The sequence below is a fragment of the Maniola jurtina genome, chromosome 25 (assembly GCF_905333055.1).
Source record: "Maniola jurtina chromosome 25, ilManJurt1.1, whole genome shotgun sequence".
Classification (NCBI taxonomy): domain Eukaryota; kingdom Metazoa; phylum Arthropoda; class Insecta; order Lepidoptera; family Nymphalidae; genus Maniola; species Maniola jurtina.
The window spans coordinates 8,106,939-8,132,548 of record NC_060053.1 but is presented as its reverse complement, the minus strand read 5'-3'; the positions used below and the strand labels follow the sequence as shown (position 1 = coordinate 8,132,548).

The window sequence follows — 25,610 nt, the reverse complement described above, 5'->3', positions numbered from 1 at the left end:
AACCCAATACGGTTTTGTCTAAGAAACGGGTAAATTTAATTTCACTTCATGCAAGACTTGGGAAAGGAAAATTAAATTTAGAGTTCATCTAAAATTTGTTTAACTTTAATTTTGGTACACCTAGTTACAAGTACCTACTTTGCAGGTAATTTTAAAAAGTTTCACGAAACAACTGAACTGTAAAATTTTCCCTACGTGGGAAAAAGTATATTTTTTTTATAAATTGGCTTAGTTCCTGATAAAAAGTGAAGAGTTTTAATTTTTATTTGGGTTCTGTACCTCAAAAGGAAAAACGGAACACTTATACTCGTAGGATCACTTTGTTGTCTGTCTGTCTGTCGTGTCTGTCAAGTAAACCTATAGACTACTTCCCGTAGACCTACAGTCATGAAAGGCACGCGTCGGTAGGTAGGTCTTATAGCACAAGTTAAAGAAAAAATGCGAAAACCGTGAATTTACTAATACTTGGTCATCATCCCTATTGACTATTACATACACATACTCCCTACACGCAGAAACAGTACAATGCCCTGCGTGTCCAGTACAATAATGCATTCAGGATGCTAAGGGGCCTGCTTCGTTACTGCAGCGCGTCGGGTATGTTCGCGGATGCGCATGTGGATTGCTTTTATACTACCATGCGTAAGCGGTGCACATCCCTGGTGCGCAGGGTACGGGCTAGTTCCAATGCCATCCTGAGGGCATTTGCTGACAGGTTTGATTGTCAGTACCTGAACCATTGTCATATGGTGCACGTGCTGACTAATCAAGCCTGTCTTAGATATAGTATTAGGATCAAGTAATTAGATAGGTATAATAAGATCACTAACATTAGTTTTAAGGTGTGTTATTACTAACAATTATGATCAATTTTATGGTCGAAGTATGGTCAATTAGTCACTAGGTTAGTATAGACTAGACAGCCATGACTATTAATAAACTACATATTATCCGATTTCAGGAGATTACACCGCCATATACTATATATACCAGATTACGTGGTTGCTGCTAGTGTAACATGAGCTTAAAAGCTTGCAAAACTGAATATTTTATTAGGATTTCTCATAGAATGCAGAATACCTGTATTAGAATATAGGCTTCCGTGTTAACTCACTGATTGTCCTAGACAAAAAGAAACGTATGCCAATATGGTCTTTAACTTGGTTACATCCATGCAACAAGTGTAAATTGAAAATTTATAACAGCCCCGACGATCCAAAGTAACTATTTGAGTTTTCCAAAACATCATTTTCAAATAAAAAATTATGTATTTAGGCAACGTCCATCTTGACAGCTTGACATTTGTCTATTGACATAATATTATGAACCTAACGGTTATCTAACCTTCTTTTCTACAAGAAAACTAGAAAAGAGCTGATAACTCTTAAACGGCTGAACCAATTTTTTTAGATTATAGCTAAGAACACTCTCGATCAAGCCACCTTTCAAACAAAAAAAACTAAATTAAAATCGGTTCATTCGTTTAGGCGCTACGATGCCACAGACAGATACACAGATACACAGATACACAGACACACAGATACACAGATACACACGTCAAACTTATAACACCCCTCTTTTTGGGTCGGGGGTTAAAAACGCGCCAAATCATTGCTCCGTTGCGGCGTAATTGAAAGACAAAACATCACACTAATGTCAGTCCCTGGGATGCAAGCTATCTACTTAGGTATATACCTTTTCTCAAAATCGGTTAAACGGCCAGTAGTCCTTAGCTTAACGGTTAGCTAAACCCTTCTCACTCTGTGCTCAGTAATGAGCCAGCAATGATTTGTTGGTGATAATGATAATTCCATCACAAGCTTACCCGCTCCTACTTTACTCGGGTGGGATATTTCTGAAATTCTTTCTTAGGGGCAGATTATGGATATGCATCGGCGGTGTTCCCACTAGACTACAACATGGGGTTATTCAAGGGGCGGGTCAACAAATTCCTGAAAGGTCGGCAACGCATCGGTGCTGGTGCTGCAAAGCCGAGCCGCGGTAATCACTTAACATCAGGCGACCTGCCTGCTGGTTTGCTTGCTATTTTTAATTTAAAAAAAATCCAATGGAATTTTTTGGAACCCATTTTGATAACTTATTGTTAGTTAGGGACAAAACGTGCGTCGAAGGTTTTGGGATTTGTGTGGTGCTGCGTATTGCTTGCTTGGTGGCTGGCTTTTCCTGCATGTTTAGCAGTGGGAGGGCGGGCAGTGAAATGATACTACGCGTATTTTGTTAAGCCCAAACCTTTTTGTCGACGCCTGTGATAAAATTCAATAGCATTGACTTTTTGTAATCCGAGATCACAGTGATTACGGTTGGTATCGGCGGCCATGACTATTAATAAAGAGCTATCCGATTGAAGGGAGCTTTCAATGCCATAAGCCAGATTACTGTATACCAAATTACTTTGCTTAATATGTGTGTGCTGTTTTGTAAGGATTACAGGTTTGACATAAAAACTACATCTGTAACATCTGTAGGACGTAGGTATAAAAAAATTCATTCTGGCTGACTGACTGACTAATCTATCAACGCGCAGCCTGGGGTTACAAACCTGAAATGATAGTAAATGCTAGTTATGAAAGTGTTTTTAGAACTCCTAACGTAACTAAACATGAGATATTAAATGTATAAAACTCTTTCAAGTTAGGTCGTAGATATCCACAAAAATTGGTACGGTATTAAAAAAGTAAAAATTGATATTTCGGTCTGAAATGGTCACGTGTGTCAGTATTTTTGGAAATTCCACTTCTCACAAATTTTCGAAAATTCCACTCGAGCGAAGCCGGGGCAAGTCAGCTAGTCTGTGTCCTAAACAACAGTTAGTTTTTGACCTACGAACACAGTTCACGACAGTTAGGGAACTACTAACAAAACGTCGAGGCGATGTCACTGGCAGGCGTCAAATGTTGACCTATATTTGACGCAGGTAGCCTTAAATTAGCCCTATTTTTAACCCCCGACCCAAAAAGAGGGGTGTTATAAGTTTGACGTGTGTATCTGTGTGTCTGTGTATCTGTGTATCTGTCTGTGGCATCGTAGCGCCTAAACGAATGAACGAATTTACTTTTTTTTGTTTGAAAGGTGGCTTGATCGAGAGTGTTCTTAGCTATAATCCAAAAAAATTGGTTCAGCCGTTTAAGAGTTATCAGCTCTTTTCTAGTTTTCTTGTAGAAAAGAAGGTTAGATAACCGTTAGGTTCATAATATTATGTCAATTGACAAATGTCAAGCTGTCAAGATGGACGTTGCCTAAATTTATAATTATATATTTGAAAATGATGTTTTGGATAACTCAGATACTTTAGATAGTAGGCGCAGTAATAGTCCAAGAAAATCAGTTCAGCCGTTTGAAAGTTATCAGGTCTTTTCGGTCTTTTCTAGTTACTGTAACCTTCACGTGTCGGGGGTGTTATAAATTTTTAATTTACACTTGTTCATTGATTTCACGTCACCATAGCCTCATATCGTCGATTCAGGATCAAACCGAGAGCTGCCTCACTCCAGTTCACTCTGCTACGAGTAACATAAACTTCTTAACTCACACTCCAGATTGCGTTTGCACACAACCGTCTGTTGTTTAGACGCTCATAAACACAGGAAACGGATGTAGAGTAGATGGATGTGATACGGATCATCATCAAAGTCAAAATCAAAGTCATTTTTTCAAACTGGGTACTATTGCACACTTTCTGATTGTCTAACAATGATGTAGTCCTCATTACCATTGTTAATCGATGGACGTTTCCAAATATGTGGTGCTACCGAAGAATGCTGTGAATAAGTAGGGTTCAAAATGAAAAAAATAAAAATAAAAATAACAGTAGACTTCAATAACCACAAACACTAAAAAGTAAAAAATAATTTAATTTACTACCGAATATATTATTACGTATACAAGAGTTAATGTAGTTCTATATCAACATTTTTTTAAAATAAATATCAAAAATTGCAGAACTGGCAGGATTCGAACCTGCGTCTTCAGGGTTCGCGCCCGACGCTCTGACCGCTAAGCCACCACGGTTCGCTTACTGCCAGTGACGAAATTCCACTCCCTGAGTGAACATACTCATACATACAAGGAACCAAAAGCTTAATTTGCTCTAATCCGCCAAACCAAAGAAATCTGTATGGTGCAACAAGCATGTGACATGCACCGCCCGCCCTCCCACTGATAAACATGCAGGAAAAGCCAGCCACCAAGCAAGCCACACGCACCACCACCACGCAGCACCACACAAATCATATAGATGTATGGTTTGTCTATAGACCTATAAAAATACGGTTTGTCGCTTTAACGTTTAATCGCGTTTAATATCAAACGGTAACTAAAGAACTTTTCACTTTAAAAAGCTCTTCCATGGAGCCTAGATCAGTGTTCTAAACAGAAACGCGCTAAGTCCTGGAGTGTGGGTTTATTAAATTTCAAACACTTTACCCGCTTTGTTGAACTCTTCGAGTATAATGGCGGGCTTGCGGAAGAATTCACCCAGATTTTAGACTATTTAGACTATAAACCAGGGTTTTCTAGTATGTTTAGCCACCTAATATTAGAACTGTTACAATTAAAATACCTATTTGGTCGAAATTACTTTTAACTGAAAATAGGACACTTTGAACCTGTGTTTTTTTGTGTTGGTTTTGGGAGGACATTCCAATAATTCGATAAAAATATTTAAATAATACTTGCTTTTCTGAGTGACGCCAATAAGTAGTTGTGACTGTAAATATCTTAATAGAGTTTATTATATTTTATCTAACTTCTTTTCAAATTTTACAGCTTTTTTCAAAGTCTTAGTAACGATCATAACTTAAAACTATGTTAGCTAAGTAAAGTTAGTGATATTCGTTTGGAACCTAAGTTCAACCACCTACCTGATTTGTTAAAAAACTTCGACGTAGGTACACAAAAAGTTTTCCATCCCTTATCGTATAAAACTATAGAGGTACCCCAAAACGGATACAAACTAATAAAAATTTCGGTCGACTAATCAGGGGGCACGGCAGTGCCCCCGCCAAGACGAGCCAAACGGCGGCCGGGGCGCTACGTACCTTTTTCTCGAAGTGTTTCGCCGTATTTTCGACCCGTCATAACTTCGGTCTGGATGACGCTAGAAAGCTGAAATTTTCAGTATAAGGTGTCCTCAGCAAATTTACTAAATATACTAAATATCAAATATCTAGCTTTTATGGTTACAGATTTATTGATACCTAAAATACGCCGATTTCGTCCCTCACTGATGATCATCAAAACCTCTACTCAAAACCTCTAAGGTACTTCCCGAAGTCCTAGAAGACTGAAATTTGGTATGTAGACTAGAAATTGACTACAAACTACAGGAAAATTAAGAAATTGGAAATGCCCCCCCTCTACGCCTCTTACGGGTGAAGCAAATCTGTAAAATCTGTCGCTAGAAAGCTGATATTTTCAGGATAAGATGTCCTGGGCAGATTTATTAAACGCATTGAGTATCAATTGTCTAGCTTTTATAGTTTCAGATTTATTGACAGTCAAAACTTCTAGTCTGTAATTCTAGGGTACTTCCCGAAGTCCTAGAAGACTGAAATTTGGTGTGTACACTAGAAATTGCATACAAACTACAGGAAAATTAAGAAATTTAAAAATTTCCCCCTCCACTCCCACGTATGGGGGAAGCAAATTATTTGTAAAGTCTATCGCTAGAATGCTGATATTTTCAGGATAATATGTCCTTGACAGACTTATCAAACGTGCCAAGTATCAATTGTCTACCTGTTATGGTTTCAGATTTATTGCCATTCAAAACCCCTCTAGTCAAAAGTTCTAAAATACTTCCCTAAGTCCTAGAAGACTGAAATTTGGTATGTAGGCTAGGGATTTCATTAAAACAACAGGAAAATAAACTTTTCCCAGTCTGTAAATTTAAAAAATGTGTTTCCTGAAGTCCTAAAAGACTGAAATTTGATATATCTGCTTTAAAATTGAGTTGCAAGATTCCACCCAAACAAACATAGTTACATACATTGCAAGAATAAAAGCTTTTAAAAAAAGAGGTAACGATAGAGAGCGGGCCATGAAAATGATGTAGGTACCTACAAAAAATAGATCCAAAAAAAAATCTAGGGCACCTGCCAAAAAGAAATGAAATCCCACCAAAAACATTTCATGTAAAATGTTGCCAAGACTCACAAGTTCATAATGCTTTCACTGTTAAAAAGTGATGAGATCTCTAGTAGAGCCAAGCCCCTAGCTGAGCTTAGAATTGCGCTGCCCATGGGACCTATCCCAAGTCCAAAGTATATAGCTCTTAAATGCTCTTGAGTATATCACATTTATAACAATAAAGAACAAATAACTCTACTTACAAGCTCTGATTTTACAAACCCTAAATCTTGATTAAAAAAGTACGGCTTGGCCGTTTAATGTTCGTGAAAGCATTACATGGCATAACATATTATATTAAGGTCATAAGGAATAGTTTGTTCGACAATTACTAATTTTTATTATACTTCATGATTGTCGCACAAGCTATTCCGGGCTTAAATGTCATATCAGATAAAAGTACCACGAACATTAAACGGCCAAGCCGTCCTTTTTTAACCAAGATTTAGGGTTTGTAAAATCAGAGCTTGTAAGTAGAGTTATTTGTTCTTTATTGTTATAAATGTGATATACTCAAGAGCATTTAAGAGCTATATACTTTGGACTTGGGATAGGTCCCATGGGCAGCGCAATTCTAAGCTCAGCTAGGGGCTTGGCTCTACTAGAGATCTCATCACTTTTTAACAGTGAAAGCATTATGAACTTGTGAGTCTTGGCAACATTTTACATGAAATGTTTTTGGTGGGATTTTATTTTTCTTGTACGAAGACGGCACAATCTTCTGGGAGCTGTTGGTTGGTAGTTTTGTATTTCTTCGACCTCCCTGAGGTCTAGTTTTGCTGACTGTACATATTGTAGTTTTCTCAGGTAGGTATATCAAGATAGTGTAGATTGTCAATAAAGAAAAACGGTTTTTGGAAGAAATGCCCTTTAGACATCTTTTATACTAACATTATATAAATGCAAAAATGTGTCCGTCTGCCTGTCTTCCTGCTAGCTTTTCACGGCCCAACAGTTCAACCGATATTGATGAAATTTGGACTTTGGTACAGAGTTAGCTCACATCCCGAAGAAGGACATGGGCTACTTTATATCCCGAAAAATCAAAGAGTTCCCACGAGATTTTTAAGAAACTAAATCCAAGCAGACGATGTCGCGGGCATCAGCTAGTTTTAGATCTTAACAGAACATAGAAGACGAAATTATGCCTACGACTTCGTCCGCGTGGGTTTACTTTTTTTTTTAAATCCCGTAAGAATTTTCCGGGATAAAAGGTAGCCTATGTACTCGTAGTTGGGTAGGTTTTCTTGACAGACACGAGAGACGGACAGACAAACAATAAAGTGATCCTATAAGGGTTCCGTTTTTCCTTTTGAGTTACGGAACCCTAAAAAACATTTTAAATAGATAAAATCTGGTCATCAGCCAAATATCACGTAACAACGTGAACAGTTTCGTTGAAATGAAACTGGAAATGATAACAACGCCTGTTCATTAAAACTGATAAACATCAGATAGCATGGAAGCTTACATTTTTGATGGCTACGTACAATTTATTTTGTTTTCGAAACTGTGTAATTATCCTTTTTGTAATGATATTTTGTATTTAACTAACTTATGCCGGTGACTTCTGCTGCGTGGACTACACAAATTTCAAACCCCTGTTTTACTCCTTTATAGCTCGTTCACACAGGCTGCGTAAGCGTAGACGTAGTACGTACCATTGTGTTGTAATGTATGGAACTGTATAAGACATGGCATACCGCTTGTATAAAGCGTGGACGTGTGCGTAACCCGGTGTGTAAGGGGTTTACGCGCGTCACTACGCACGTGTTACGTGTAGGTATATGCTTGGTGTGAATCGGCCTTTAGGGATTGAATTTTCAAAAATCCTTTCTTAGCGTATAAACTGGATGTAATATCTGGAATAAACATGATTATTATTATTATTATTATTATTAGCGAATGTCTTCGTTGTAACACATAATAGCTATCTGCATGCCAAATTTCAACCCAATCAGTCAAGTACTTTGAGCTGTGAGTTGAAAGATCAGTCAGTCAGTCAGCTTTCCCTTCTATAATACAGATTATAAAAACATCGTGAGTAAACCTGCATGTCTGACAGTTCTCCATACTCGCGTAGCACGGTTATGCTATGGACATGCGTTAGGTGTGTTGGCGTGTTTATAGAACAAGTGTAAATTAAAAAAGTATAACACCCCCGACAAGTGAAGGTTACAGTAACTAGAAAAGAGCTGATAACTTTCAATTAGCTAAACCGATTTTCTTCGATTATAGCTAAGAACACTCTCGATCAAGCCACCTTTCAAACAAAAAAACTTAATTAAAATCGGTTCATTACTTTAGGAGCTACGATGCCACAGACAGATACACAGATACACACGTCAAACTTATAACACCCCTCTTTTTGGGTCGGGGGTTAAAAATATTTAACAACAGACATAAATTAGTGGATTTGAGTTATATTCACTAACATTTCCATTTTGATAAAATGCCTACTAAAACTCTAGTTTAGTTAATTATAGAGATGTCCAAACAAGTTTCACACTATATTTGCTACACATTTTAGCAGCGACATGTCAGCCATACATTTTCATTAGTATTTCGGATGTATTTATATATTCTTGTATTTCGGATTCGCTAAAAACTGAACTAGCCTTTCAAAATATCCAAAACCTGACACGGTATAACGTAAAACTTTTCCATTTTCAGAAAACATTGGTAGAGTTTTAATTAGTCAATCGAATGAGTATAGACATTTATACGTCTTGGCGGGGGCACTGCCGTGCCCCCTGATATTGCCTAAGTGAATCACATCACGTCTATTTTCAACGCTATGTTTTGTTTTATTTATTTTAGAGTCCTATGTAAATCGAAGAATTGAAAAGAGCAACCGCCGAGTTTCTTGCTGGTTCTTCTCGATAGGAACGGCATTCCGAACCAGTGGTAAATTATTATTTGACGATTCAAAAGCACTTGTAAAAGTCTATTTGAATAAAAATCTATTCTATTCTATTATGTGAAGCTTGCTTGTTGAAGCTTTCACTATATAATATTATACAGGGTGTAACCAGAACGTTAACAAAAACGAAGACAGGTGATAGTACTGATGATAAGATACCACTAACAGACAGACAACAAAGTGATCCTATAAGGGTTCCGTTTTTCCTTTTGAGGTACGGAACCCTAAAAACGCCAAAAAATAAATGAAAATTTTTGCATTTTTGAAAGTTCACAATATATGCAAATAAGACATCTGACTGTGCTAGAGGTCAACGAACGTTGTAAGTAGGCCACTCGAAGTCAATGCCGCGTCGTAGGTAGGGCATCGACTCGAATATTGCACGCTATACATTGCGGGCTCGATAAATAGATACTAAATCCCCAAAATTATAAAATAAAGAAATTTCATTATTAAGGTGTACTGTACTTATTAAGGTTATTTGGCATTGGATTGTGTTAAGTTTTTAACCCGGCTGAGTTTGTTGTGGGCTCTTCTCAGACTTAAGCGCGTTTGGAACCCTCGTAGCTTTAGTTTTAAGTAACGTAATTAATTATCGCCACTATATTGTACAAGTTTAACAATTTCGACCATCAAAAGGAGTACAATTGTACCTACTTTGAATAAATTATTTTGACTTTGACTTTGATAAGTTTTAGCTGGCGTTCAAGTTACACCCACTTAAATACTTTACTATTATACTTATACTTAGAGATGTTATTAAATTTCCAGTCTTTACATGCTCTTCAGTATTAGTTTGCCAGTTGGTAGCCGACGAATCGACCACAACTCCAAACATTCTCTTAAAAAAGAACAGTCAAAACTCTGGCAGTATTTCAAATCTAAATCCGGCAATAGAATTTTAAAACAAAACTGTAATCAATTTGCAATTTGTTTAGCCACTTTTCCAGCCATGTCACCTGCCAAAACGGTTTGCCAACTTTACCAATTTCAGAAAACACCGCTTGGATTCCAGCTAATTATAGACATGTCTGGACATGGCGGGCAAGTCGGAGCTATTTGCAACATGCATCAACATGTTTTGTTTTCGACAGCCAATTTTACTATTTGTTATGGCTGTACCGGCTGTACCTAATAATTATGAATCAATTTTATTCCTACTTATTGACTTATGTCTCATTGGTCTAATGGTTTACTTTTTTGGTAGAGGACAGGGTTGTTGGTATAGCTTTAAACAAAAGTTTTACTTTAAGTTGGGTTACAACTTACATCATTAAAAAAAACCGTGTTTCAATTTTCAAAGTAAGATAACTAAGTATACCAAATGGGCTAGGTATCATATGAAAGGGCGTTACCTGTACATTCTAAAACAGATTTTTATTTATTTTTGTGTGTAATAGTTTTTGATTTATCGTGCAAAATGTTGGAAAATTACCCGAGTACGGAACCCTCAGTGCGCGAGTCTGACTCGCACTTGGCCGGTTTTTTCGGATTGTAACGAATAAGCTTGTGGTTTCTTGTATATCATGGACTAACGCAAAGTAACGCCTGCTTTCATAAGTACAACATAAAAAAACACCTGTTATTCTATTATAGGACATACTCGTACTAACCTATAGTTTTTCTATTCATCATGGGTAACCTTTACAAAATGTCAAATCAAAGAGGGTGTGAACTCTACCAATAGATTCCCTATTAGAGGTTACATTTTCCAAATTCTCATTATAATTTGGAGACACTTGAAATGGCATTTCAGTTTCAAAATTAATCCCTCTAACAGAGCAGAGCGGGTTTGCTAGTAAAGTAATAGAAATAGCATCTGCTGTCTTTAATCATCATCAACTCATCACCAGCTCACTACTGGCAAGTTATCTCTCTTTATAATGAGAAATAGCAGAGAGTTGATTGGAAGACTTTACACACATTTAACAGAACATTATGGAGAACTCTCAGGCACGCAAATTACGGCAGCGTTCAGGTTGGAAAAAGGGAAACAAAGACTATTGACTTAGGTACTAACTTTATTCTTAAAACTATCTTATCTAAGTGACAAATGACAATATCGAAGACTAAATCTATACTAATAAATAAAATTGGAGTGTCTGTCTGTAATTTCGAAATAACTACCTCATATTAAGCTCATATGGTTATTTGAACGATACCAACACTGAATCACACGTTTTTAAAATTTTTGTCTGTCTGTCTGTCTGTTTGAAAAGGCTAATCTTTGGAACGGCTGAACCGATTTTGACGGGATTTTCACAGATAAGTAGAGGATTGACCAGGGTGTAACATAGGCTACTTTTTTAACCGACTTTCAAAAAGAGAGTTGTGTTTTTCTACCTATGTACACCGAAATCTCCGAGATTTCTGAACCGATTTGCGTAATTTTTTTTTAATCAATAGAGGAACTTTGTGACATTGTTTCATAAAAAAATTGGATTCCAACTCCTCAATCCTGAAGCTGCAGGATACCTCACCATCAATACTGATGGGATTTAGAAACTGTCGGTTATAAATTGATTGATATTGAAGGTATCTGTACCAAGTAAAGACTTTGTCGTTGACTTTTGGGAAATCAAAAGTTCCCCCGGGATTTTAGACCCTAAATCCACGCGGGCGAAGCTGCGGGCATCAGCTAGTTAATGAATAAGAAGTTCGAGTGGGTGAAGCTGAATGAAGGAAAATAGACAGATAGATAGATTTATAATAAGTAGTGACACTGATAACGATGGAATATTATAATAATTAAACTGTAACGCTATTTATTACATCAGTATTTATAATAACGCCTAATGTTTCACTACTTACTATCGTAGCGGCGATAAGTTATCGTTCCTTCTCTCACCACTTCTATACATATTCGGAATTCTGTGGAATACCGTTTCAATTAATACAATACTCGCTTTTGATTTTGGTGCTTAGTTTATGTGATTTGTGCGTAATCTGTTCGTTGCATTTGCTTGATGAGGAACAGTTATTATCTCTTACATGATCTTGACGACTCGACTGTGGTCTAAAGTCTAAGGCCTTCTCATTTTGAAAGAAGAGCCGTACTTAGTAGTAGGCCGGTGATGAACTAGAAAATCAAACAAACACATGCCCGAACATCCATATCCATACTTAATCCATACTAATATTATAAATGCGAAAGTGTGTCTGTCTGTCTGTCTGCTACCTTTTCACGGCCCTACAGTTTAACCGATTTTAATGAAATCTGCTACAGAGTTAGCTTATATCCCGGGGACGGACATAAGCTACTTTTTATCCCGGAAAATCAAAGAGTTCCCACGGGATTCCTAAAGACCCATCCGCTCAACTGATTTGTATGTTTGGTACCGAGGTAGCTTGCGTCCATGTTATTGACATAAACAACTTTTTATCTCGGAAAACCAAACGGTTCCCATGGGATCTTCAAAAACCTAAATCCACGCGGATGAAGTCGCGGGCATTCTCCAGTATTATATAAATGCGAAAGTCTGTCGGTCTGTCTGCTAGCTTTTGCCTGCCCAACTGTTTAACCGATTTTGAAGGGTACAGAGTTAGCTTACATCCCGGGGACAGACATAGGCTACTTTTTATCCCGGAAAATCAAAGAGTTTCCGCGGGATTGTCAAAGGCCTATCAGTTTAACCGATTTATATGGTAAAGAGGTTGCTTGCGCCCTGGAAATTGGTACTTATAGGAAACTTTTCATCCAGGAAAAGCAGAGTATCATCCACGCGGACGAAGTCGCGGGTTTCATTTAGTCACACTTAATATTATAAAGGCGAAAGTTTGTGTGTATGTGTGTGTGTGTGTGTGTTTGTTACTCCTTCACGCAAAAAATACTGGACGGATTTGGCTGAAATTTGGTATGGAAATAGATAATATCCTGGATTAGCACATAGACTACTTTTTACCGAAAAATCAAAGAGTTCCCACGGGATTTCAGAAACCTAAACCCACGCGGGCGAAGTCGCGAGCATCGGCTAGTGTTCTAATAACTTAAAGTAATCAAAGAGCTTTAGTGGATCACGTTTAGGAGCTTGCGTGGTTCCGAAACATTAATTTAATATGCAAATAGCTCGGTAAGCGAAGTATGTGAGTTGTTCCGAGTTAGAACGCTCGTGCGGCCGCCGGGCCATGACTCTGTCACACTGAGCGTCGAGAGTTCCACCTTAAGAGTGCTCTCCACGCTCCTGCAAGCACCAAGCGAGCGTGAGAGCAATTGCAATCAATATTTACGAATGGGACATAATTATAGAGTCAAATTTGAAAAAAGTAGAGTCTACATCTCTTGAGGATGCTCCGGTGTCGGAGCGAAACGTAGATCGAGTGTGATCGATCTAGCAGATTTCTGTGGTGATGTGTATTGCTTGCTTTTTCTACTTCTTTAGTAGTGGGGGTTGAGGGGGGGGGGGGGGATCCATGTTTAGGAGCTTGCGTTATTTGCTATAATCCGTTGATCTATATGGTACACCATGCAGAATACAACATGCACCGCCCGCCCTCCCACTGCTAAGCATGCAGGAAAAGTCAGCCACTAAGCACCACCACGTAACATCACACAAATCCACTCACACAACACGCACAACGACATACACGAGAACACACTCAACGCACATTTCACTCCGACACCGGAGCGTCCTCAGGAGATGTAGACCTTACAATGCGCAATTGCAAAGGTATTGTTTGTTTTGTTTTGTCGCTACCGCTGTCGCTTATGCGTCAAAGTCGTAGCCCCAGCAGATAGGAGTTCGACAGAACTTGTCGCTGTTTGCACACACTGTGTCAATGATTACACGAACTTGTGTAATTGGATTAATGGGGGAAAATTTTGGGGGAAAATAGGAAATACATTGTGGGGAATAGTTTGTGATTTCGGAAATTGCTTTTTGATTGTACTTACTATACTTGCCATGAGTACATTCAAGGCAAGATCAAAGGTTAGGTTTAAGACGACCGGGATGGCTCAGTGGTGAATAAGTGTGAGGTATTGGTTCGATTATAGAAATTCATATAAACTTTTATAAAGTGCTTTTCAGTGTTCTAACCCACATGCCTTAGAGTTCTCCATAATGTTCTCAAAGGTGTGTGAAGTCTGCAAATCCGCATTGGGCCAGCGTGGCCTATGGCCTAAACCATTCTCATTCTGAGAGGAGACCCGTACTCAGTAGTGGGGCGGAAATGGGTTGATCATGATGATGATAATGATAAACATGAGGTAAAATGTCAGTAAGTATTAAAAATAAATAGGATTTTTCTATAGATAACAAAACACAAAGGAACAGCACAAAAACCATATTACATTTATTTTGTTACATATTGCAGCCGATTTACAACAATCTATGTCTGCAATTGAAGGGGTGGGGAAAGGGGACAAAAACCACCGCCATGCAGACGGCGATATCTCATCTCGATTGCCTCGTGATAGTGTCATTTTTACCCGACTACGCAAAAGGAATGGTTATGATTTTACCAGTCTATGTATGTATGTAGGTCTGTATTTATGTGGGTCCCCCGTAGCGCCTAAACTACTGAGCCGATTTTAATGAATGAGATGACGTCAATCGATTCGTTATTAAAGTCCAGGTGACGTAGGCTACATTTTGTACGAAAAAAATCGACCTGACGGATGTTAAATCCAAAAAAGTGGGGGTCTTTTTTTTACTATTGTATCGATATAATATTGTGTCACATTCAAGTTTAACAGGGCTCTCTCCGTCACTCGTTTCATACAATCGTAGTTCCAATTTTATTTGAATATTAAGCAACCAAAGTCCATGAAATTTTGCTGACAAATTCTAGAAACTAATATCTATGTCTGTGGCTTTCCAGATTTCTGTTAAAATATTCGGTTTCAAAGTTACGCGATCTTAAAAATTTACATACAAATTTTAGAGCCCCTGTAATTTTAAAACTACATATTTTTAGAAAAATCTAAACTAAAACTACGTTTGTATAAAGCGAGTGACGGAGAGACCCCTCCTGCGCATATTATTGTGGTGGAAATTCAATAATTTATCTCAACAATCGAGGGGTGTATAGTGGATGGGTGTACGGAGCAAAAAGTCGACAAATCGCCCTCTCCGCGCCACAGAGTGGGTAATTTCTCAACGCCATTGCCTCATCATAGTCTGCGCTGTTTTATATCACTAGTAGCCTTTTTGTTAAGACTTCGGTTTCCTATTTGGGGGATCTGAGGTTCGACTCTGGACACGCACTGCCAAATTTTCGGAGTTATGTGCAATTAAATACTAATTGGTTTATCGGCGAAGAAGAACACCGCGAAGAAGCTTGCATGCCTGAGAGTTCTCCATAATGTTCTCAAAGGTGTGTGAAGTTTGCCATTCTGCACTGGACCAGCGTGGTAGACTATGGCCTAAGCCCTTCTCATTCTGAAAGAAGACCTGTGCTCAGTAGTGGACGTGCGATGGATTGATCAAGAAGATGATGATGATGATAGATATAAACTGAATTAGATTCTGCGCATATTATTGTGGTGGGAATTCAATAATTTATCGCGACAATCGAGGGGTGTATATTAAATGGGTGTAAGGAAGAAAAAGTCGACAAATCGCAGAGTGGGTAATTTCTCAACGCGATTGCCTCATCATAGTCTGCGCTGGTTTATATCACTAGCATTGAGTTTGAAGCGGTATAGCTTTGTGGTAAAGAGTTCCTTCTATTCGATGGGTTTGGAATTCGTTGCCAACTACACAATTCCAACCTATCAGAGCTTTTTGCATATTAATCAATTGAATAAAACGTGCTTTAGTGTTGAAGGAAAACATCGTGATTCTGCCATGACAACCTTCATGTCTGAGAGTTCTCCATTATGTTCTCAAAGTGTGTGAAGTGTGCACTTGGCCAGTGTGGCAGATTATGGCCTAAACGCTTCTTATTCTCAGACCCGTGCTCATATGGACCAACGACAGGTTATTTTATTTGTTAATAAACCGCTCACAGAATTACATATATTCTATGTTACATAAATTATTCCTTAATAAAATTTATATAGATCTCATGTAACTCCATTTAAGGGCAGTCACCACGTGCATTGAAAACCATAATTTAAATGCGTTATGCGTTAAATATGCGTTATTACATTAAGCTACTAAGCAAGTTATAAGCAATTGACATTTGCTAAAGTTTGCCTTCACCATTAGCAAGTGCTATTTACTTGCAAATTCACGTAACTTCGAACAGCTAGAGATGCTTGCCATCGAACCTCGTACCCCTTAAACAGGAGCCCAACGACTTAGCCACTAGATATTACCGTTTTAGATTGATTAGGTTAGTTTGAAATCGATTCTTATCTCGTCTAGCCAAACAATCCCAAAAAGCATACTAATATATTACTTTGGGTCTAGACTCTAGACTAAGAACGCAAAAAACCCATCAGGACTAATAAAACATGAAAACGATCCGAAGAAATGACTGAGGTTTTTGAAATATCTTTCTCACATTACAAGTGGGCCATTAATAATAAATGTCACATAAAGGGAAAGGGACTGATTATGGCTGGTTCACATGATTCTAGTCGCTGGTTCAAGTAACTTTTATATAGTTTGATTACAATCATGCTTAAAAAAAAGCAATGAGGTCAAGGTTGGAGTGCGCTTGCTTAGAAGATACCGATCCATTCTTGCCTTGAAGGTTTTTTTATTTATTTTTTATTATTCATTATAGGCAACGCTTAGCCACAATCACACCTGATGGAAAGTGATGATACCAGCAGATGGACTTGAATGGATAACTTTCATTTAGAAGTCAAGAAAAAAAAAACTAAAATCTAAAATCTAATTATTCTAGTTATAGGCCTTGCTTTCGCTGCGTTGTTTGAGGTGCTTCAGTTACATGCCTGGTATCAAACCCCCAGCTTCCGAATAGAAGGCGGACGTCTAACCTCTAGGCTCTCAATACTCTCACGGTATTCAATTCATTTCTACATCACTTCTGGCTGAATTTGTTGTGGGCTCTTCTCGGACTTGGGCGCGTTAGGAACCCTCGTAGCTTTAGTTTTAAGTTACGTAATCAATTATCACAATTATATCGTACAAATTTAACAATTTCGACCATCAAAAGGAGTCCAATTGAACCTACTTTGAATAAATGATTTTGACTTTGACTTCAGTTGCTACATAGCAGATAAGTTTCCTCGGCAGCTGATAGATCAATGTGAACCGGCTGTAAGAGATATATACGCGTGCAATGTAAATGGGCTATAATAGATATATTTCTGCGTAAAATGGAAAAAACATAAGAGAGATGGGTAATTTATTGTACTTACTTAAAGTAAAATTTCCTTTATCGGACAAATTGTTTTAAGAGGGTTTTTAGGGTTCCTTAGTAGTAGTTAGTAGGCTTACGCTTGACGATTGTCATATACACTTCTGCACTATTATTATCTACACTTCTACGCTATTATTATAAAAAGGTAAAGTTTGTGAGTTTGTTTGTAGCTGGTAATCTCTGGAACTACCGAACCGATTTTGAAAATTCTTTCACCAGTAGAAAGCTACATTATTCCAGAGTAACATAGACTTATTTTCAAAAAAAATAGAGATCCCTACGAAGATTTTAATAAGCTACCCGTGAAAACACCTGGTGGGTCGCTAGTCCGTACTAATACTATAAATGCGAAAGTGTGTCTGTCTGTCTGTCTTCTAGCTTTTCCTGGCCCAAAAGTTTAACCGATTTTGATGAAAGGTACAGAGTTAGCTTACATCCCGGGGACGGACTACTTTTATTAGGCTTTTTATCCCGGAAAAGCAGGATTTTTATGAAAACCTAAATCCACGTAGATAAAGTCGCGGGCATCATTTAGATTATAAAAACAAGAAAATCACCCAGTTGCCAGGAAATAAGATAAAATCGAGATTTCCGCAGACTATAAATACCATAGCGGCTACCACAGCAATATTTTACCCATCGACCCCCCTGTCCTGTCAGCACGTTTTGTATGAGTGTCATTTCCGGGGTGTCGGAGACCCCATCAATTATTCTACCTCAACCTTATACGTTTCATGAGAAGAGGTCTTGGATTCGAATTTTTATTCCACGTTTTAACCCCTGACCCAAAAAGAGGGGCGTTATAAGTTGTGATGTGTGTATCTCTATACTTACTCTAACTTTTCAGAGTTATGTGCATTTTAAGAACATAAATATCGCTTAGTAATTATTTAGCACTTGGCAAACCGTGGCTTAGCGGTCAGAGTGTCGGGTGCGAACCCACAAGACGCGCCGGTTCGAATCCTGCCGGTTCCAAAATTTTTAACCCCCGACCCAAAAAGAGGGGTGTTCTAAGTTTGAAGTGTGTATCTGTGTATCTGTCTGTGGCACCGTAGCTCCTAAACTAATGAACCGATTTTAATTTAGATTTTTGTTTGTAAGGTGGCTTGATCGAGAGTGTTCTTAGCTATAATCCAAAAAAATCGGTTCAGCCGTTTGAATGTTATCAGCTCTTTTGTAGTTGCTGTAACTACACTTGTCGGGGGTGTTATAAATTTAATTTACACTTGTTAATCCATTGAAGGGTTTCTACGAAAAATTATTTTAATATCATTCAGTGAAACTGTAAGGGAGATGAAATGAAAATAGAGATACATCCCGAGCCCAGCGACCGTACAAAACGTAAATAAAAACCATTATTTACGTTCCAAAATGGCGGGCGGATGGTGTGTCATTTTTCCCCCGCCACGCCACTTCCGGTGTCGTGAGTGATGGATATCATTGCTAGTTGCAGACTTCGGATTGTTTATCTCTTAGTTTTGACTAGCTTTTGCCCGCGAATTCGTTTGCATGGGCTAACTACATACATTTCAAACCCATTAACACTTGAAACGAGCAACCGCCGAGTTTCTTGCTGGTTCTTCTCGGTGGGAACGGCATTCCGAACTAGTGGTAGATTATTTTGACGATTCAAAATCACCTGTTAAAGTTATTTGAGTAAAAATCTATTCTATTCTATTATTCTTAGGAGTAGAATTTTTCAAAATACTTACCTAGCGAATGTCTTCGTCTAATAGCTATCTGCATGCTCAACCCAATCCGTCCAGTAGTTTGAGCTGTGCGTTTATAGATCAGTCAGTCAGTCAGTCACCTTTTCCTTTTATATAAGGTTAGGTTAGCTATTATATTATATTTTATATTTTACTGTACGACTTATGTTTATGTTAATGTATGCTGTGACTGCCCGTAAGTGGAGTTGCATAAGATCCCTAGAATTTAAGGAACAACATGTATTTAATCTAAATGTGTAACTCTGTGGGCGGTACATAAATAAATAAATAAATAAATAAAATATAATACTAGGGGATAAAAAGTAGCCTATGTCCTTCCCCGGGATGTATCCCAAGTCTGTATCAAATTTCATTAAAATCGGTTCAGCGGTTGGACCGTGAAAACGTAGCAGACAGACAGACACACTTTCGCATTTATAATATTAGTATGGACTAGCTGACGTCGCGACTTCATCCACGTGGATTTAGGTTTTTCAAAATCCCGTAGGAACTATTTGTTCTTCGGGATAAAAAGTAGCTTAAGCGCCAATCCAGGGTAAAAGCTATCCGCATTCCGAATTTCAACCAAATCCGTTCAGTAGTTTTTGCGTGAGAGAGTAACATACATACATACTCACTAACTCTCGCCTTTATAATATTAGTGTGATTTAGGTAGATAGATGGACGGACGGACAGACGGACGGACAGCGGAGGTTTAGTAATAGGGTTCCGTTGGTACTTTTCGGGTACGAAAGCCTAAGAAACTCCCCAGAGTGTTCCGTTGTCACAGAGACTTCAAAATGTAAACAAAAACTTGAATACCCATTTTGACCTAATCCGAGCAAAAAGAAAAATATAAAGAGTAAAACCTCAAAGGATTCTAACAAGATGTGTATCTCTTTACCAACAAAGCGGCAAAAGGGATGCAAACTTGAATTAGCGCGATACAGCGCCGCAAAATTAAAAGTTTCCTTTTATATGACCGTTGATATAAAAAACACATAGATACACAGTTCGGTTGAACAATATCACAAATTGAAACAGTGGGTTTAAATAAAAGAGCAAATCAGTATAATCACACTAATTTATTTGTCACTTCACTCAACACACTAATGATCAGTCTCATTTATTTGTTACTATTTATACAATACTAATAACTGCACTTTTTGACTATTTATACACTAACAAACAATATTTGTACTCATTTACAAAATATTGCGATTATCATGGTATGCACAGAATTAAATACCCAACGATCTTTTACGGATCTCCTCATTTCTGATCTGATCACATAGAGAAACTCTTCATAGCATAGCTCTCTCCGTCCTCTGCTGAATGGCTCTGTAGTTCTTCACGAAGCCCATAGTCCATGAACAACCATACTGTCTTGAATTGTAATTCATAATATTATATTTGTTTAACTATAGTAAATATTCCGTATCTTGCTCTGCACTTATGTTTGTCTTAATAAATGCCATATTATAATACAAATGACAGGTACCACGATGCATACGATACTACAAAATGTTCATGGGCGGCGGTGATCACTTAGCATGAGGTGACCTGCGTGCTCGTTTGCTCGTTATTTTTTTTAATAAAAAAAAAACACAAAATAAGCCTAAAATCATTAGTTGATAATTGCCCTCTCGTATACAACATTATTATCTTTGGTTGTACTATATCAACGGTGTAGGAGTAATAAGCCTCAGAAATAAAAGTTTCCTCTCACGCTACACAAAAAGTTTTTTTTTCGTCCATTTTTACCCCTTATTTTATAATGAGGGAGAGATGTGGACAGTTTTGAACATTTCTAATTTTTTAAAACGTGTTTGCGGAAAACTTTATAGAGTTCTGTTTAAGTAATGAAAATATTTCGAGGGTATAAAAATATTTTTAAAATATGCGAAAGTTTACTCACTTAAAATGGGGTGTTTTAGTTTATTATTTAGATTATTGCGGCAATATAAAAATATTTTCATGAAAGTTTATTTCATCTTAGTTATTTAATATTTTGAAAGGGCTCTCTCCGTCACTTACTCCATACAATCGTAGTCCCAATTTCATTTGAATATTAAGCAACCAAATTCCATGAAATTTTGCAGACATATTTTAGAAACTAATATATGTGTCTGTGGTGTTTTAGATTTTTCTAAAAATATATACTTAGTTTTAAAATTACATGGGGCTCCAAGATTTGTAAGTGAATTTTTAAGATCGCGTAACTTTGAAATCGAATATTTTAACGGAAATCTGGAAAACGACAGGCATAGATATTAGTCCCGGAACGTTTCTACAAAATTCCATTGAGTATGATTGGTTAGTATTCCAATGAGAGACGAACTACGTTTGTATGGTGCGAGTGACGGAGAGACCCCTCTTAATGTCATGAAAGATGCGGTTAAATAAAAAAAGTTAATGATGAACTGAAAAAGAGATGATTATAATAATAAGGTACCAATGCAATTTTTTTGGAGTAGATGATATCCACGATTTAGATTTTTAAAAATCCCCCGTAGACTACTTTGATTTTCCGAGATAAGAAATATCTTCTGCCCGTCTCTGAGATGCAAGCTATCTCTGTTTGACACACTTTCTCATTTCGAAAGGTCCCGAAGGATGTCAACGGGATCCTATCACTAAGACTCCGCTGTCCGTCCGTCCGTCCGTCTGTCTGTCAGCGGGCTGTATGTCGTGAAGGTGAACAGATTAACATCGTAAAACTGTGGTAATAGGTACAAAGTTAAAATTTTCACAGAATATGTACTTCTATTGCCGCTATGACAACAAATAATAAAAATTTTATAATAGCCTCCATGAAAATCCTGCTTTTTAAAAAAAAAAGATTATTAGCAATATTAGCCATGCTAATCATGACTAATACTCCCTTTACCCCTCCAACTAAGGGGCGTTAAGCTTGTGCCAGGAGTGGGTACGACAGTAGTGCAACGGGCGGGGTTTGAACCGTCGACCTTTCGGAATTCAGTCCGCTCCTCAACCGTTTACGCAAGTATTCCTACTCAAAAGCCAATAAAAGCGTCAAAACAATAATATTATGAGTTACATTCGGCTATTCCGCGAAATTTCCGGGAAATAGAAAATTATCCAGCGCATTACCACCGCCACATAAATAACCGGCTAATTCGAGAAGTTCCCAAGTTTTTGGCCTTCAAGGCAAGCCGCGAAACGTTATAGTACAAGTTTTCTGACAAGTTTGATGGTTCTACAATACCTACTTATTTTATGGTAATACTCGTAAAGTTTTGTTGTTTTTACCCAACTGCGGCAAGGCCAAAAGGAAGGGTTATGATTTTAGCAGTCTATTTAAACAGGTTTAAGCTTAGATTAAATATATTACAATATTAATATTATAAGTGATAGTTGTTAAGGTTGTTGCACTGTAAATAGCAACAGATAAAATAGTTATATATTAAAAAAAAAAAAGCAGTCTATGTATGTTTGTATCCAGATTCTGTGTGTTACAGTGTAGTGCCTAAACTACTGGGCCGATTTTGATGAATGAGGTGTCAATCGATTCGTCGTAAAAGTCCGGATGATATAGGCTACATTTTATACGAAAAAAATTTGAACTAACGGATGTTACATAAAAAAGTGGGGGTCTCCAAATTTTTTTTTGCGATTGTATCGAGTGGGATGTCAAATTAAAGAGGAGAAAATTCTGAGCTCATGCATATGTATGTATAACGACATTAAAATATACCAAGCGACAGAAAAACAATTTCACACTAATATTTCGGCGTTTATTAAGATGATCGCAGTTGGGTTTTAGTTTTCAACTTTATCTTGTAACTAACAGGCGAAGACATAATTTTATGTAATGATTTTTTAACCCCCGACCCAAAAAGAGGGGTGTTATAAGTTTAACGTGTGTATCTGTGTATCTGTGTGTGTGTATCTGTGTATCTGTGTATCTGTGTATCTGTCTGTGGCATCGTAGCGCCTAAACGAATGAACCGATTTTAATTTAGTTTTTTTTGTTTGAAAGGTGGCTTGATCGAGAGTGTTCTTAGCTATAATCTAAAAAAATTGGTTCAGCCGTTTAAGAGTTATCAGCTCTTTTCTAGTTTTCTTGTAGAAAAGAAGGTTAGATAACCGTTAGGTTCATAATATTATGTCAATAGACAAATGTCAAGCTGTCAAGATGGATGTTGCCTAAATACATAATTATTTATTTGAAAATGATGTTTTGGAAAACTCAGATACTTTGGATCGTCGGGGGTGTTATAAATTTTTAATTTACACTTGTATAACATAATATTTTGTAAAGGATTGGACGAGGAGGGACAAGGAGAGGACACAGGTGTTTCCAAACGCTTCAAAAGATAAATTGAAGGTTCTTGCAATCGCTCCTACTAATTAGGGTTAAACAAACGAACACACAAAACGCCCTTCCCTGTATAAACACAAAAAGATATATTTACCCGAAACATAAATTATTTTTACCCGGAACATGTCCGGGGTATTGTTTATTCCACGGATATTAAATTGGAGTGTATATGTTATGCAAGTATAATAAAGAGTGTACATATTTCTGAGTTTTATTGATGAAAAGCCTGGCTGTTAAGTCCACAATAAATAAGTATCTTTTATAACAATTATTGTAAATTTTTATGGTTCCGTACCTCAAACTTATAGGGTAACTTATAGAATACTTCCCGTAGACCTAGAATCATGAAATGTGGCAGGTAGGTAAGTGTAATAGCACAAGTAAAGGAAAAATCCGTAAACCGTTAATTTGTGTTGACTGTAATCTCACCTGGTGGTAAGTGATGATTCAGTCTAAGATGGAAGCGGGCTAACCTGGAAGGGCTAACCCATACTTCTTTGGTTTCTACACGGCATCGTACCGGAACGCTAAATCGCTTGGCGGCACCTGATTAGGCAAGACCTGCTTATTAAACGCTGAGGTAGGTAAAACATTTTCCATCAAAACGTAAACACAAAACAAAGCCAAAGTTACCCCCATTACAAGTTCATAAACCACAAAACTTTCCATATAATCATACACGAACGAAAATTTTCGTAAACGCCAACCTTCGACCTTGTTAACCTCCTTACTGCCATAAAGGGGGGATCATGACGTAAGCGGTGACGTCACGGACGCCATTATGCCGAAACAACGATAATAAGGAAATGAGGCGATCTAATTTCACATACGAAAAATACGATACATTACATAGGCGGATGGGTTTTCTAAATTATTTCGCATGTGACACCCTTTGAGTCTCTCAGCCATGGAAGCAGATCACCCATCCAGTTACCGACTTGGATCAACGTTGCTTAACCACACGCACAATCGATTCATACGTAGTATCCAGTATTTAACAGGGCCATAGTGTATCCATAATCTTGGTACTAATTAGTAATTAGTGCCAATTACCTTAACATATTTATTGCTTGTGCTTGTTGTACGTTATATTTTTCTACGATCAATGAAATATTCATGAGGAAATCAATTCATTCAATCGTGCACAACTGAAAATTGTCCTAAATAGCAACCTTCGACCCTGTTAACCTCCTTACTGCCATAAAGGGGGCATCATGACGTAAGCGATGACGTCACAGCCGCCATTATGACCCCGATGGCGGTAATAAGGAAATGGAGCAATCTAATTTCACATATGAAAAAAAGTGTGAGATAAGAGTTTCTCTTTATATACAGAAAATTGTATTACCTACTTGCGGAGCAACCGTACAATCCCAATCTTTTAACACAATCTAAATATACGATACCCTCAGTGCGCGAGTCAGACTCGCGCACTGAAGGTTCCGTACTCGGGTATTTTTTCCGACATTTTGCACGATGAATCAAAAACTATTATGCATAAAAATAAATAAAAATCTGTTTTAGAATACACAGTTAGAGCCCTTTCATATGATACCCCACTTGGTATAGTTGAAAATTGAAACACATTAATTTTTTTTTAAATGATGTAATCACAAGCGCTTTTTAGATTTATTTCTGTACTTGTGCTATAAGACTTACCTACCTGCTTTCTAGGTCAACAGGAAGTGCCCTATAGCTTTTCTTGACAGACGCGACGGACGGACGAACGGACGGACAGACAGACAGACAAAAAAGTGATCCTATAAGGGTTCCGTTTTTCCTTTTGAGGTACGGGACCCTAATTATAAATACTTTATATTCTAGAGCTAGAAAATCTAATCCAATAGTAAATCCGCGTGGACGAAGTCGTTGGCATCAGAAAACTAACATTTAATTAACCAGTGCCAACTTTCCCTTTTTGCTCAAGCTAGGGTCTAACAAAGTTGTTGTGTGGGCAAATTAACAAACTTATCCAATAAAAACTCGTTCAATATAAAGGGCTTTGTATGTGATTTAAAGTTGCCAATATTATTTTTCTAGCTTCTGACTCTACATAAAGTATGTTCTATCATGATCAACCCATCGCCGGCTCACTACAGAGCACGGGTCTCCTCTCAGAATGAGAAGGAGTTTTGGCCGTAGTCTAACACGCTGGCCAAGTGCGGATTGGCAGACTTCACACACCTTTGAGAATATTATGGAGAACTCT

The 25,610-nt window shown here is 37.6% G+C and overlaps 1 protein-coding gene across 11 annotated transcripts in view; it reads left to right on the top strand.

Annotated features, from left to right (window-relative positions):
- Positions 1–25,610, top strand: part of LOC123878122 (hemicentin-1) — a 507,061-nt gene that overhangs the window by 233,183 nt on the left and 248,268 nt on the right. The window lies entirely within an intron of this gene.